This window comes from Zonotrichia leucophrys, chromosome 23 (assembly GCF_028769735.1).
Source record: "Zonotrichia leucophrys gambelii isolate GWCS_2022_RI chromosome 23, RI_Zleu_2.0, whole genome shotgun sequence".
Lineage (NCBI taxonomy): Eukaryota > Metazoa > Chordata > Aves > Passeriformes > Passerellidae > Zonotrichia > Zonotrichia leucophrys.
The window spans coordinates 7,375,512-7,390,686 of record NC_088192.1 but is presented as its reverse complement, the minus strand read 5'-3'; the positions used below and the strand labels follow the sequence as shown (position 1 = coordinate 7,390,686).

The 15,175-nt window shown below is 48.1% G+C and overlaps 1 protein-coding gene across 32 annotated transcripts in view; it reads left to right on the top strand.

Annotated features, from left to right (window-relative positions):
* EPB41 (erythrocyte membrane protein band 4.1) overlaps positions 1-15,175 on the top strand; it is a 95,348-nt gene that overhangs the window by 10,453 nt on the left and 69,720 nt on the right. For 30 of the 32 annotated variants that reach the window (XM_064731378.1, XM_064731368.1, XM_064731379.1 and 27 more), the window contains exon 1: positions 8,528-8,633. The exons of the other annotated variants lie outside the window; for them this stretch is intronic. The gene's annotated coding sequence lies outside the window, so the exon portion shown is untranslated. Of the gene's footprint in view, positions 1-8,527; positions 8,634-15,175 lie in introns of those variants that run through there. 32 annotated transcript variants of the gene reach the window in all.

The window sequence follows — 15,175 nt, the reverse complement described above, 5'->3', positions numbered from 1 at the left end:
GGCCAGAGAGTCTTCCAGCTCAGTGCTTGAGCAGGGCCTCAGGACAGTCACCAATCTGGCTATCTCTGTTTAACAAGTCTCTGTTCAAGGGTGAATTTCTCCCTTGTGAAACACTGATAACCCAGACCATCCCTGGTTTGCACTCCCTAGAGCAGTCCCCATGTTACTTTTGTCTGTTTTCTTGCATGTATTGCACAGAGGGGAGAGAATTGCATTTTGGTGATCCTGCTTGTTACATGCTGTAGAGGTTCTGATCATGATATGATATGAAATTTGCTGCTTGCTGAATAATTGGTGTCAATCTTTATCAGCAAACAAGAAAGCCATATGGTACCTTGTTAGGGATAGCAAAGATAAAGGGGGTGTGGTACAGTATCACTGGCTCAGGGACAGCACTGACCTTCACTCAGCAGAGAAAACAGCAGGCTCAGATTGCCTCTCCTTCTTTAAGCCTAGCTTGTCTCATAGGTAAACATAAAATGCATAGGAGTTTTGGTAATATATATTTATATTAAATATAAATTTAGTAATCTCCTCTCCTGACCTGGTAAGTGTTGGGCAAAGTAACACACCAGCAGCTTCCATGGAGAGAAGCTGGAAGTAGCTGTGGGGCAGAAACCGTGAAGGAAAATGCTGAAAAAGCTAGAAAACCCTCTCTGCTGGGAGTTTTGCTCTTGACCTTCAAGCTGAAATTCACATATGTTGCCATTATTTAAAGCCTGTCAAGAAATCTAAGGTGAGGTCACTGCTGAAAAATTCAGAGCTGTGTCTGTGGTGGTAAGTGCAGGGTGTCCATTCATAGGCTGTGTTTGGGCTCTGCCTTTCCATACAGTGGCACTGGTGATGCTGGAAACCACGTGCTGTTATCTATCTATACATGTTGTTTCTATCCATCCTAGAATTGATGGGGGACCTGGAGAAGGGCACTGCTTTGCCCTTGAACAGCTTGTTGTGCTGTGAGTTTCTCTCCTTAGTTCTTGTTTACACATAGCCCAAAGAGGAAGAACAAATGAGGTTTCCAGCACATTTCAGTGAGATTTTCTTCTTCAGCCTCTCCTGTTGGTTGACAGTGCCTGAACATGAGCCTGGGTGTGCAAGAGGGCAAATGGCACGTGGCCTGTGTGAGCACTAGTGTGGCCAGCAGGACTAGGGAAGTCCCCCTGTACTGGTCACTGGTGAGGCCAAACCTTCGATCCTGGTGTCAGTTTTGGGCCCCTCACAGCAAGAAAGACATTGAGGGGCTGGAGTGTATCCAGGGAAAGGAACAGAGCTGGAGAAGGGGCTGGAGCAGCAGGAGCAACTGGGGGAGCTGGGGTGGCTCACCCTGGACAAAAGGAGGCTTGGGGGGACCTTCTGTCTCTCCATAGCTCCTTGACAGAAGGGAGCAGCCTGGAAGAGATTGTCAGGGAACAAGGGACAGGATGAGAGAAAATAGCCTCAAGCTGTGCCAGGAGAGGTTTAAGTTGGACATTAGGGAAAAGCTTCTTCATGGAAAAGGTCATCAAGCACTGGCACAGGCTGCCCAGGGCAATGATGGAGTCCCCATCCCTGGAGGGGTTTAAAATCTGTGTAGATGTGGCACTTAGGGGCATGGGTTACTGGTGGGCTTGACAGCGGTGGGTTAATGATTAGCCTCTTTGATCATGAAGGGCTTTTCTGACCTAAATGATTCCATGTTTCTATGGAAATGTGGCAGCAAGGTATCTCTTCACTTGTCCCACACTGTCAGAAGAGACCATGGTCTCTAACATGGTGTCAAGTTCTAGAGCCAGCTTAGCTCAGTGTTTTCACTTTGTTGCTTAGTAAAGCAGTGAAAACAGTTCTCATTGTGGCGTTCAGAATAGCAGTGCTGCCCTCTGAATTACCATCTAATTAAATGAAAGCAAAAACTCCAAAACAAGTGAGCTTTCTGTTGCATAAGAAAAGCTGTTTTGGTTGACCTAAAAACCGACATTGAAAACCAGCCTAAACAGAGATGCTTTCCCTCCCAGCTCCGTGGGCCATGCAGAGCAGTTGCTACTGTTCTTGGAGAGGCATTCATGCCGTGGCAGCTGTGAGCCCACTTCAAAACAGTTACGCCTTTGAGACTTGCCTCCCTTTTGCTTGATGGTTGGAGAAACCCTGCTGTGGAGACAAATAATTAGAAATAAAAGATGGCAGCTTAATGATTATTAGCTTTTCTGATGCAGCCTGCAGTGAGTGCAGGGTGAGATTGGCATCTCCAAGCTGCTGCTGCATCTCCTGCTCCAGAGATTTACTGTGTGCACTGTTACTGTGCAGCCTCAGTGGACCTGCACAACACCCTGAATTAACAGAGTTATTTATTTTAGTAGCAAACTTTTTCAGACTCTTGGCAATTAACTGTGACAATGGCAGTATGCTTCCTGCCCTTGGCTCCCTGTCTCTCCATCCATGCCCAGAGCTTTCCTTCGCTACCTTATCCCCCTCGCCCTCCTCAATTTCTTGGATTCTGTCTATTAATATGAACCACTTTGGGTTCTCTTAATAAAATAAGCATGTAAAGTTACTACCTTAAAATGCCTCAAAATGCCTTATTTTGAGCTCCAGAAAATCTGGCAGCAGTGGGATGCTATCCTCTGGGATTCTGTCTTATTGATATTCATCTTTTTGAAGCTGGTATCCATGACTGCCAGTTTCAGAGGTTAATATACTGCATTCAAGCAAGCTGAGGTCTTTTTAATTTGTGATATGGAAATGTGCACCAGTTAATCATTGTGCACCTGCAGAAATGCTTCTGGGCAGACTTTGGCTGTGCTCTATCAGGTTCTGGGAACATCCATAGGCAGGACTCAAAGTGACAAGACTGATCCAGTTCAGTAGCTCAGGACAAATCCTGCAAGGTCCAAGGACGTGTCAGGCAGGGGACACCGTGCTGACCAAGGTGTGCAGAGCTTTGGCTCTTATTTGTGGAAAAAATAATGGTTAGAAGCTGTATTTGTTCTCCACAGCTAAAGTTTAATTTAAATAAATGTTAGGTTTTGCCAAGTGTCCCTCCCTGATGCACAGGTCTAGCCCTCAGCACCATTTGCTGTCTGTTGACTGAAGCTGGGTTCACGGCCTTTGGGATATGTTAGTGCAGACTCGAACACTCTCTGCCAAGTATCTGCCTTAAACTCACTGCTAGGTAAAGTTAAATAGTCCTGAATAAACCCTGATCTTGAAACTGTCCTTCCCCATACCAAAGAGCTCTAAGCATTTTGAAGCCAAGGGGGGCTCTTTGCCCAAAAAGAGATTAACAGAATGGAGTCCAGTCTCCTTCACTGAATTGGTGCCTTTCTGTGGAGAAGCTGCAGCTGAAAACACACCTACCTGGTGTTATTTAAAGAAGCCAGAGCCTCTCTTGGCTACAGTTTGACTCCTCATCTATGCAAAGAGTAAATCAGCCCCTGACATCTTTTGTTTGTAGTGCAGCTTGGCTGCCTCCCGCCTGGAGCTCTGGTCTCTAGGTGGCAGTCACTGTTATTTTTGGGTGCATTTCAAGAAAGGCTGCATAGCTGAGCTTGTCCCCCGCTGAAGGAACAGCTGCCTCTCTGGCCAGGCTGGCTGGTCCTGCTTGGCTTAGGAGGCTGACACAAGAGCTTGAACTTCTTCCTGCTGCCCAACTGTAGGAGTTTCCAGCAGCATTCCTGAAAGAGGGGTAGGGAGTCAAGTGCTGTCTGTGAGCACACACCTCTGGTTTTAGTTTTTTACCGTGACTGCTGGGATATGAAGTCCTAGTAAATGCCTTGAAGGAGGGTGAGCTCTCGAGGTGATGGAGATGAGTGTGCTGTGGGACAGTCTGAGGCTCCTGTGATGGTTCTTTCCATGGTTCAGTCAGTTTCTTAGGTTGTTTCTGGTGCTCAGGCTCATGCCATACTGACTCTGCCTTTTCCTGAGCCTGCACTGCTTGAATTCACAGCATCACCTGTATTCTGTTCTCCAGGATTTTTTAAGCTCTTTATAGATCCTTCCAGTGCAGACACTTGTGTGTTTAATACCTCCTACTCATACTTGAGAGGAACAGTATTTCTCTGTCAATGTAGAAACATTCACCATATGAGCACTGGATCCTGCAGGGCTGCAGCTGACCTCCTCTAATCTTTAATGGTGCATCTTGGCAGAAATGTGCTTTACATGCTGACTCTAAGCCCTAAGTCTAAACAAAGCTGACTCTCCAGGAGCTGTTCTTCTGCACTGGCACACAGCCTGGAGAGAACTGAAGCTCCACTTCTGTTTTGTTCCTCTTTCTACTTGGAGTTTGTCTGCTGTGCTGCAAGACTGACTCAAATGAACATCAGCTTCATACAAATCAATGAAACTCATGACGGGAGCTTTTTGCATCAATTAACCAGATTGCAGGTGGGAAGGGAATTCCTGGGTGTACAGACTTAGTTCCCAGCCACCCCGTCTGTCCAAAAAGGATCCATTTGAGCCAGCCCAGTACCAAAAAGATCTAATGGCTAAAAAATGGGATTCTTCTGCCCATGGGAGAACACATGGTTGTTGTTTAGCAACAGCAGCTTTTAAAGGCTACAAATTACAGCCAACAAAAGAAAATTCTCCAGAAGGAAACCACAAAGAAAAGGGTGGCAGAAGCAGTTTGGATTTAGCAAAATTGGAGGTGAACTGCCCTGATGCCAAGTGTGATTCCAATACCTAAATCACTCAGTCTCTTCAGCTATGGAGGGCGCTTCTTGGCCCTTTAATAACTATCTCAGCAATGAATCAATTGTTGGTTTTGGAGAGTGTTATGATGGGCTGGACTAGATTTAATCTTTGGTTAAATACTTGATACAGAGCCAGGTGAGTGTAGATGTTTCAGGTTGCCTTCACTGTGCACACCATGAGTTGTAGCAAAGTAGTGCAAGTGTTCTAGACCTTAGTGAAAATTCCTTGAGTTTGCAGTTCAGCCTTTCAGAGGCTTTTTCAGCAGTGAATTCTGTGCTGGAGAGAGGGGTGGGCAGGGGAGAAATGCAGCGTTCTTGCCTTCCAGGTGAATCATTTACCTGCACTATCTTAATTCTAGATCACCATTTTACAGGAAGACAAAGCTTGAGAAGTCAAAAGGAGGTTTCCTCTCCTCCTCATTCTTGTCTACTGCTCGTGGCCAAATCAGCACTGCTGATGGTGACAGCAAAGCTGGAAGAGGAGCCAAGGGCAGAGGGCCAGGAACTGGCAAAACTGAGCCACCTGCTCTCCTCCCACCTTGTTTGCTGTGAAGCTCTTGTGAAATGGTTGCTGCTGCAAGGGAGACTGTCACTTGTTTGCAAAGTGTGTGAGTGTGAGAAGGCAAATGGAGTGTGCCCGTTGTGTGTTCACATATGTGTGCGTAATACAGCTCATTTAGAGCAGGATAGATAAAGGATTCATCTGACCAGCCTAATTTTTTTTTCCCTTGAACTTGGTGTAATCCCAAGTATTTCTCTTCACTTTAAGTCCTGCTTGCTTTGGGGAAGGGAGCACAGCACCAGTGTGATGCACAATTGCTTTGTTTAGACTGGGAATTCCTCACTGGAGAAGCTCCTCAGGGCAAAGAGGAGAGAGCTCTGTGCCTTTTGTTATTGTGCCAGTAATGCTCTGGGCAGTGTTCCCCAGCACTGGGGTAAACTGGGAGCCCTGTTTTGCAACAAATCCTACCTGGAGTGTATCTTGTGGGCCTACAGAGTGCTGCATCACCTTACAAAGATCTGTTCTATGAAGAACTTAACTTGAGCTAGATTTAATCTGCTATCTGGATGCTCTTAGGATGCTGCAGTGTGTCCTGCTGAGCTGCTTGCAAGTGCCTGCACATTACCCAGGCAGAGGGCAGGGTTTGGCATTGTCCTCCATGACCCAGTTGGTTTACACCAATCCACCAATCCATCAGGATCTGAGCATTCCAAGTGGCCTTTCACTTTGTGAGGAACAACCTCTGCCTTAGCGACCCCAAATGCATGCCTAAAATGAATATAATTCCTGTCCTTATTCCTATATCCAACAGGCAAATACCAAGAAATCCTGTCTTAATAAAATAATTCTCAATCTCTAAATAATTCCCATAAAGTGACTTTAACCAGCTGTAACCAGGAGAGTTCTTTAAATAGTTTCAATCCAGGCTTGGCACAGGGCAAACTGTTTTGATAGTAAAGAATTTAAGAAATTTCCATTACTTCCTATGGGATTTCAGAGGTCAGTTTGGGGCTATGTAGGAAGGAGAAAGTTACAAGCTAAGCCAGTGGCTTCCAGCAGAAGTGTGGTGGTGATGGGTTTATTTCCATGAGAGTGGTGGTTTTGGGTTTCTTTTGCCCTTTTTTTTCTCATATCTTCTGCTCCCTATAAAAAGTTGCTTTATGTAGGCTTAGATCCCCTTGCCCCAGAAGAATGTTTTTCAGGCTCTCATGGCATAGATGTAGTGCCTCCTTTTGTATTTGATAATTCAACTTTCTAGTGTCTCTTCCTTTAGCTTTTTAGCCAGTCAAGCTCAGCCATTTGTTTGGGATCTGAAGAGGTGACAGCATCCGTTGCCCTCATGCACAAGCACGTCAGCAGCTTGTGCTAGTGCTCCCTGTGGATAAATGCTTCACCTGGGAATACAAAATGCAGGAGCTGCTGCTCTCTGTTCTCAGCTGCTGACAGATGGAGTTGGGGATCATCTGGTGATCTGAGCGTAGTGGATGATGCACTGTGTGGTGTTAAATCACTGCTTTGATGCAAAGTTTTTGTTGCCCTGGTCTCTCCTCCACATAATCTTGAAGCAGTGTGGGTTTGTTTGCTTGTTTTTCTTAGCTGCGAGAAGCTGTTGCCAACCAAATCTTGTGGTTTCTTTGCTCCACGGTTTTCTCCTCAAAGCTCTTTGGACTGGTATTTCTCTTCTGGCAGTGTTTTATGCCCACCATGGGTGAGCAGTAGCAAAGGCAGCAGTTGTGGTGGATCAGCACTGAACATCTGACACTCCTCCATGTACTGCCTGGGCTATTAAAATATGCTAATTTATTGCACTGGGGACTGAAGTCAGAACTTCAGGGCATGTTTCAAAGGAGCTACCTGTCCCTAATGTAGGAGCAGCGACTTGGAGCTGCCAGACCTTTGCCAGCCTTTTTTTAAATCAGATGTGCTCATCTAAGTCCAAGGAAACCACCAAGTAGTCCAGATTTAAGGCAAAAAATATCTGTCTTCCCTCTAATTAAGGACCTTATTGCAAGTAGTCTCAACACTTGGACACAGGGGAGCTGCTCCGTTCTTCTTGGCAGAGCTGACTGTCATAGACGCATAAAGGAGAAGGGGTAAATGGCTGTGAGAAACATGTTAATTTTTTTCTAAAAATCTGGGTATTTTTAGCTTCATATAGCATAAATGTCCTCAGTGTGAGTGGCCCTTGCTAGATCAGTATCAGTGATGGAGCCATCCCAGCCAGTGTGCATCAGCCTTGGGTATTATCTGCTGGCGAAGAGGCAGGGCGGTTGCTCTTAATCCAAGCAGAATAATATGCCTGAGACCTTAATTCTCTATGGGAGACAAATGGAGATGCCTTAGTGCCAGGAGTATTTTGGAATTGTGCACATATACGAGGGGGATTCGGTTCCTGAGCTGGGCAGGCTGCCAGCAGCTTTGCTGTAACCTTTGGAAGTGCTCAAGAGGTACCGGGCAGCATGTTTTGCTCTGATGTACAAAGCAGGGAGAGCTGGACAGCTCTGCTTGACAAAAATAACTGATTCTAATTTGGCTGTAAGCGAGGGAAATCCAGGCCATGCTGGAGGTGCGGGATTCCAGAGCAGGGGCAGGGTGGGCCCCTCGGTGGGGCTGTCCTGGGGGCGTTTCTTGTTGACCAAGCCACCTCAATTGTCGCTTTTTTGGCTTGCCACAAGACTGTGGCAGTACCTGTTCGATTACGAATGGACTTATGCTCAAAAAAATGAAGACTATAATGACAGCGTTAAAAAAACCCCAACGCCCCCCCCTACCTTTCTTCATACATTCCTCCTTGCTTCTTCACCCCGGGTTTCCCTTCAGAGCTGCGCCACGACTTTCTCTGGGAGGCAGCGAACGGTATTTAAAATTTGGGTCACGGAGGGAGGGGGAGCGGCGCTGCGCCCGCGGTACGGGCGGGCAGGACCCTTCCTGCCCCTTCCTACCGGGGCCGTGCGGCGCCAAATTATCGCCCCCCCGCCACCATCACTCTAGCGGGGGAGGGTGTGGTGGTGGCAGGAACAGGCGCTAATCCCGTTATTTCAGCCTCTCGCTGCCCGGGTTGTTGTTGCGGCGGGCTCAGCAAAGCGCTCCGGGCTCTCCCTCCGGGCCGCCCGCGAGAGGAAACGGCAGAGAGCGGCATGGGGGGAGCCAGGAGGGGGCGCACGCTCCCCCGCCCGCGCCGCCGGCCGCGGTTTCCCTGTAGCCAATGGCGAGGCGGCGCTGGCGTCCCGCCCCTCGGCCTCGGCCAATGAGAACTTACTACAGTGTTGTGGGGGGAGGAGGCGGGGCGGGGGGGGTAGAGCCGCGGGCGGGCGGCTGCGGGCGCGGAGCGGCGGGCGCGGAGCGGGAGGAACGGAGGCAGAGCGACTGGCTGGGCACGACGCGGCCCCGGGGTGCCGCACCGCGGCGGGGGCTCTGCGGGGGCCGGTGCGAGGCCGGCGGGCGCCGCGCGCGGAGGCGGCCGGGTAAGTGCGCGCGGGAGCGGGTGCGCGGCGCGGGGGAGTGCGCGCGGCCTTTGCGCGGCGGCTCCGTGTCCGTGTGTCCGTGTCCGCACACGGCGGGCCGGTGCGAGCCCGCGGTCTCTGTGCGGGCGGGCACGTGTATGTGCGCGTGTGTGGTTGTGCACGGTGTGTGAGTGCGTGTGCTCATCTGCGCAAGGTGCATCTTCACAGTGAGCGTGTGCGGTTGGTGTGCTTGTGTGTGTAAAGGGTGTGCGTGCGTGGGGTGTTGCAGTGTGCACGCGTGGTCTGCACAAGCACCCCGTGTGTGTAGTTTGTATCGGGGGTGTGTGGTGTGACTGCTGTGAGCTTTGCGTGTGAGCACTGCATGGATACGCAGTGCGCTGTGTGTCCCTGCACACCAGGTGAGTGTGCCCCATGTGTATGTACGTGCTGTGCGGGTGTGTGCAGCGTGTCTGTGTTTGCCCTGTGTGTGTGCGCGGTGTGTGTTTGCGGTGACCGAATCCGGTGCATCTGCGTGCGCACAGCGTGTGTGTGCGCGGCTCGTGGGGCTGTGTGTGACACGGAGTGCTGGAAGTCAAAAGGCCGAGGCTCAGCCCGAGACAGATTCTGCAGGAGGCAGGGAATGGGGATGGCAGGATAGGGACACACAGCTCGGGGGGGCTGGCACCCCGTGTTCCCCTGTGCTGGGGCGGCTTGCCCGGGCTGGGATCCCCAGCTCTGCCCGGAGTCCATTGTGCAGGAGCGAGATATGGCGGGGAAGGGCTTAGGGCTCCGCAGACCGATGCCTGCTCACCCACCCATGGGACAAATGTGGATGCTGTGGTTTGGTATCAGTCAGGCAAGGGCTCTTTCCTGTCCCTGGATCCTGCTTTGCCCTGAATTCTAGCTCAAGAAAACACCTTGGCCCACTGGGAAGCAATGCTCTTACTGGATTTTCCACCAAGGCGTATTTTTATTTCCTATCTCCAGCGAGGCACCATTTGTGATGAAAATTACTCCAGAATGTCTGGAATGAGTTAAAATCCACCTCAGACACCTCTGAGTGCTGCAGCTGCAAGTGTTCCAAGTCTTCACTTCCTTGTCTTTTGGGGAAAAGGAACTTGTTCACCCTTGGTGCACTGGTTTGAGGAAGCTGGTTTTGGGCAGGGTCTGGCAGCTTTTCCCTCTGTGGCTGTGTAAATGGTAATTCAAGAATTGCATGATTGCATGGTGAAGAGAAAATTTCTTAGAGATTGTCCAAATTCTGGGGTTGGTGCTATGCTCGTTCAGTTATAATTCTATGTGTTAATTTAATTAAGATATTAATTAAGCAAAGCAAGATGGGTCCCTTCCAATGCAAGCTATTCCATGAAAATCTAATATTTGAACAGTACCACAAATCCCTTTTTGCCTTCCCTTGCTCTTTCCGTTTAGGATTTGAAGGCTTTTCAAATATGCTGGATTTTGCTTGCCTTAGTTTGCTGGATCTAGAGGGATGGTCTTTGAATTAGTGATTCTTATTCACAGTTAAGATTTGTAAAAACAATGCCTGTAAGATCTCATGGGGCAGAGAGTATGCTGGCTCTGGATGAGGGATGCAGAGGGGCTCTGCCCTGGCTGCTGCTGTGATGCGGTGGAGTGCAATTCCTTTCATGCTTAGCTAACTCCTGTGTCACTGCCCCAGGATCTGCTCCCTTTGCTTCAAAGGTTGCTTTGTGGAGATCCAAAGTAGGTTGTTTTTCTTTTTTAATGGCTGGTCCAGCAAAATTTTTGATGAATTTAAGTTTTTCCTGCAGCATTGTGGTGACTGGTAAGGGTTTTGTGTCACATGTCAGTGATACGGATACTCTTGATGTTTATATTTTACATCATCTTGCATCTTCAGTTGCACTTCTAGGGCAATTTTGAGCATTGGGTGGGATTTAAAAGGCAGTGCATATCTCTGCTGCCATGGCCTTAATAAAGAAGGCGAGGATTTTCTAGGATTCCCATGGACAAACATAATCTGCTGTGGAAGATAAATATCAGGATAAACATAGTGTGTGCTCCTTACCTTGAAAACTCAATTAGAACCTTATGAAACATAGAGAAGGATGGTTTTTCCTAATATAAACACATTCATTATTTCCTGTATCAGTTTAGATGACAAGAACAGGAATTACCTGTGTTTTCGTCTGATCTCACAACTGCAAGTTAAAACAAATAATCTTATGAAAAGCAAAGCATTTCATGGGAAAGCAGCAATCCTGAGGAGTAAGGACTCCTCTTGGCCTGTTTCCAAACATTGTATGTTCCTGAAGCCTATAAATGCTTCAGGCAATGATACTCCAAACCTACATCTCCTGGCTCCAGTGTCTTCCTGCCAAGTGCCTATGTGCTCTGCATGAGCATCCATGGTGATTTTCATATGACAGCATTTGATTTTTGGAAAGTGGTAAACAATGTCTCTCCTACTGCCCCATTTACTCCTTGTTGAGCAGATATTTGAATGAATGGAACATAGGCTGGCAAGGATGTGGTTTATCTAGGGACCAACCACCTCCACCAATTCATTTATTAGAGATCAAAGTATTGCTCTGACAGGATAGCTTGCAGGGATGTTGGGGTGCTCCGAGTGCTTTGATACATTGATAGGTGAATGATGATGATAATGATGTTGTGAATGTGGCATCTAACATGCTGGAATAAAGTTGTGCATACAGAAGGGTTGCTGATGGCAGGCAGTGGCTCTGTACTAGGTTTTCACCAGCAGTTACTTGGCATCTCAAAGGAATCCTGGATTTTTGGGGTCAGCGCGTGAACCTCAGGCTCTTCATCCTTGGATGTTCCTGAGTATCCATAGCATCTGACTGGGATTTTTTCTCAGATATCTTTCCTTGTATTCCCAAATGAGGGGCATGTGCTGAGAGCCTCTTCATTTGGGGGAGCTGTGACAGTACCTGTGTCACTGCAGGTGGATTTTTCTTTAGCCCCTTACTCCCATATTCCACCTATTTATTGGAAAAAGCCGTGGAAATCGGTGGTGCTGAGAGATCTTGTGTCCATGCCAGGTGAGAGAGCTCTGGGCTCTCCCCACCTATCCAGGCCAGAGATCCCTGCTCGTGGTGGGAGCTTCCCACCCCTCTTTTGATGGAGGAATGTGTGGGTGGGGCTGCAGTGGCGAGGTAGAGCTGAGCTGTGCTGTGTGTCACACTGGGTCAGTATCTGAACTTGCTGGAGCTGATTTTACATCCCTGGAAAGCCGTGATGAATCTAAGGGATTTAATAGGATGGTGTGAGGGTCCCTGCAGCGGCCCTATGAATGTAAATAATTTCCCATCATAAACTTTACTTTGTACTTTTAAGCTCTACTGCAGGTCTGTTGGCTTCCCTCTACCTTCTGTGCAGTTTTCCTAGAGCGTTAAGGAATAGGAGATACTCAGGTTGTTCAGGCTTGGAGCTGTGTTTCTTGCTCTTGTGTATTTCTCTGGGAAATATTTCAATATAAAGCTTTCCATCAGGACTAGAAATTGCAGTCTGGGCTTGGGGATCTTTTGCAATGATTATTCTTTCTTGGTGCTTGGTTTATTGTCGTAATCTTGTGTAGGCTAAGCAGGCAATAATGTGTAAAGATTTCCCTTTGTATGTCTAATCTACTACTGTTTTGATCAGTGTTGTGGTTTCTTAAGTTGCAAAGGACTGTAGATGTGGCATAGCAGGGATTTATCTTTGTCCATCGGATGGATTAGGTAGGAATGTTTATGGCTTGTACTTAATCCCGATTAATATTATTAGTTTCTTTACGTTCAGTTGGTTGTTTACGCTTGTTTTCTGTTTATGTGAGTTTTTGCTTGTGTAATGCCACTCACATTGTGTATTAAAAGCCAGTGCTTTTTATTTGTCCAAGTAGATCATACCGATGGACTAAATCTTTCTCTCTCTTTTTTTCTTTTTTTAAATGAAGCAGTTCCACAGAGAGGGAAATTGTGTGGGCTTCGGGGCTATGTTCAAGCAGTCGTGCTCTTCCAGGCCATGCTCCTCCAGACCCTGCTGCATTTTGGATCTGGGATTTTTAAACAAATTCCCATGCCAGCTTGCTTTAGCTGCTGTGCTCAGAGCAAATGTTGATAGCAGTGCTTTGTAATTTATAATTTATAAAGGCTTACAGCACTTGAACTCTGGTGCTTTTGGAGGAGACTGAGAATTTTGTTTCTCCCTGATCTCAGTGCAGAGCCTAAAAGATGTAGGAAAATGGGAAGCTCAGGGGAGTGTTTCATCTTGCAGGTGGTGGGAGAGCTCCATGGCTGCCTGGTTGCATGGCCGTGGCCGCAGCGTTGGGTGCTTCCCTCCCCATGTGTATTTTTGGGGAGCAGCCCAGTCCATCTGCTGGTGAGGGCGAGTCCCATGGGATGTCAGCCTGGCTTTCAGACTGGGTCACACAATGGAATAACCCTCTGTGGCTGCATCAGGAAACCTGGAGCCCAGACCTGTGGAGGATCCTTTGCTCTGTCAAAATTGAGTCCTCCTTACAGGATCAGCTCAGCCTGGGATGTAACCACAGCAAAACACGCCATGGCTGGAGCCTGGGGATGGGAACACGCTTTGCAGCAGTGGAAGAAGAATTGGGCTGGTTAGCTGTTTCTATGAAAACCACAATTCCTTTGAACCCTCTGGTCACTGGTTGTAGGCTGATTATTTCGTTCCTTCCCCACCCCATGGAATGTGTGTGTGTGAGAGAGATAATTAAAAGCTTTTAGTTAAATAAATAACTAAGCTGCTCACGTGGCTTTGTAGTAGAATTGCAGAGGCAGACCCGTGGAGGTGGAAGATGGTGTGTGCTGCTGCTGGTCCCACAGCATCTCCTCACCTTCCCATGCTGGTGTGGCCTTGGATTGTGATTCCATATGGACTTTTCACTCCTAGGGCCTGTGTATCACTGAATATGAGAGCGAGCAGGATGTAAGTGGGGACAGTCCCATCCCATTGTGTCCAGGGCTCCTGGCTGTATTTATTCCCTGTTATTCAAACTCTGCTCCAAAGACAGGATTACTAATTCCCGTCCAAATTCATCTGCGATGCCTGTGTGCAAATGAATCAAAAGCATGAGCTGGTCTTTGCAGTTCACTCATGAGATGGTCTGGATGCTCCAGGATGGCTTGAAGGGTGGTTTGGTTTTATCCCATTGACATGGATAATGTCAATGATGGAATGTTTCGTGTTCCAGCCCTAGTTTCTGACTCTGTGAGCTGCCTGCAGTGCCTTGAGCCAGGCACTTGGAAAATGAGAAACATGCAGCTGGTAACCATTCCTGGGGAGTTTTAGGAGTTGTTTGTCATTGGGCAGGGGTTGGTTCGAGGAAGGATAAAAATCTTTCAGGTCCAGCTTCAGCTGCCCTAAACAGCAGATATTTCTGCTCCTGCAGCCCTGCCTTGCATGCTGCCTTCCAGTTCCTGAACCAGTGGATAAGAGGGCCCTATAGCCAAAGTCATAGAATCTTCTGAGTTGGAAGGGAGCCACAAGGATCATCAAGTCCAACTCCTGGCCCTGCATAGGACACCCCAACAATCCTACCCTGTGCATCCTCGAGAGGGTTATCCATTGTCCAAACGCTCCTGGAGCTCTTGGCAGGTTCCGGCCTCTGACTGTTCCCTGGGGAGTCTGCTCAGTGCCTGACCAGCTTCTGGGGGAAGAAACTTTTCCTGGTATCCCACCTGAATGTATATTCCTGATTTCCCCTCTTAGCATGAGGGCCAGAGGAGAGCAGGATGCCCTGGGGCTTTATGGGAAAATGCAAATTTTAGTCAGTGCAGGGGCAGCTCAGGGTAACATTTTGCAGACTGACAAAAAACTCTCTTAAATCCCCAAACAAAAACTGCTGGTCTGTCCTTCAAATACTGGATTCTGTGTTTGCATAGTGTATTAGTCCTGTTGGCAAAGGACACATATCCTGGCAGTGTCACTTTGGCATGTACATCAGACACAAGCCAGTGGGACCCTCCAGGGATGGAGCCCCTTGGAGAAGAGCAGTGGTGAGCTGTCATCCTCCTGGTACAAGGGAGTCCTCCTATCCTTCATGTACCATGAAAACTCAGCTGCTCATTTGATCTAAAAAAATCTTGAAATCCAGCTTTAGACCAAAGTTTTCTGGCCTTAATACCTTTTGCAACTATTGGTTGGCAGTGAATTGGCAGGCAAGATGGAAACAGTGTGTTTAAATTGTGGGGATGGTTGTTGGTCTGAAGTCAAAAGAAGTCACCTAAGCAGCATCCCTCTTTCTCCTGCATGCCTGCATGTAAGTGTATAGAGGCAGTAAAAAGGCCATTTATCATGTAAACAAGCCCTGACACAGACAGAAGGCAGACCCCTATAGCTTGTAGGAGGAAGGGGGTCACATTCCATGCAAAACCCCAGCATTTTTAGGGCCCTTGGTAGCACATTATTACAATTTGAACAGGGGAAACCAGGTGGGATGAGTATCAGGCACTTCCCTGGTGTCCCTCCATCCCTCTCCTGGGAAGTGCCAGCGCTGCTCCCATGTCCCTTCATTCCTCCTGGGATTGGTGCTGGTGGCCGATGCTGATATCGCT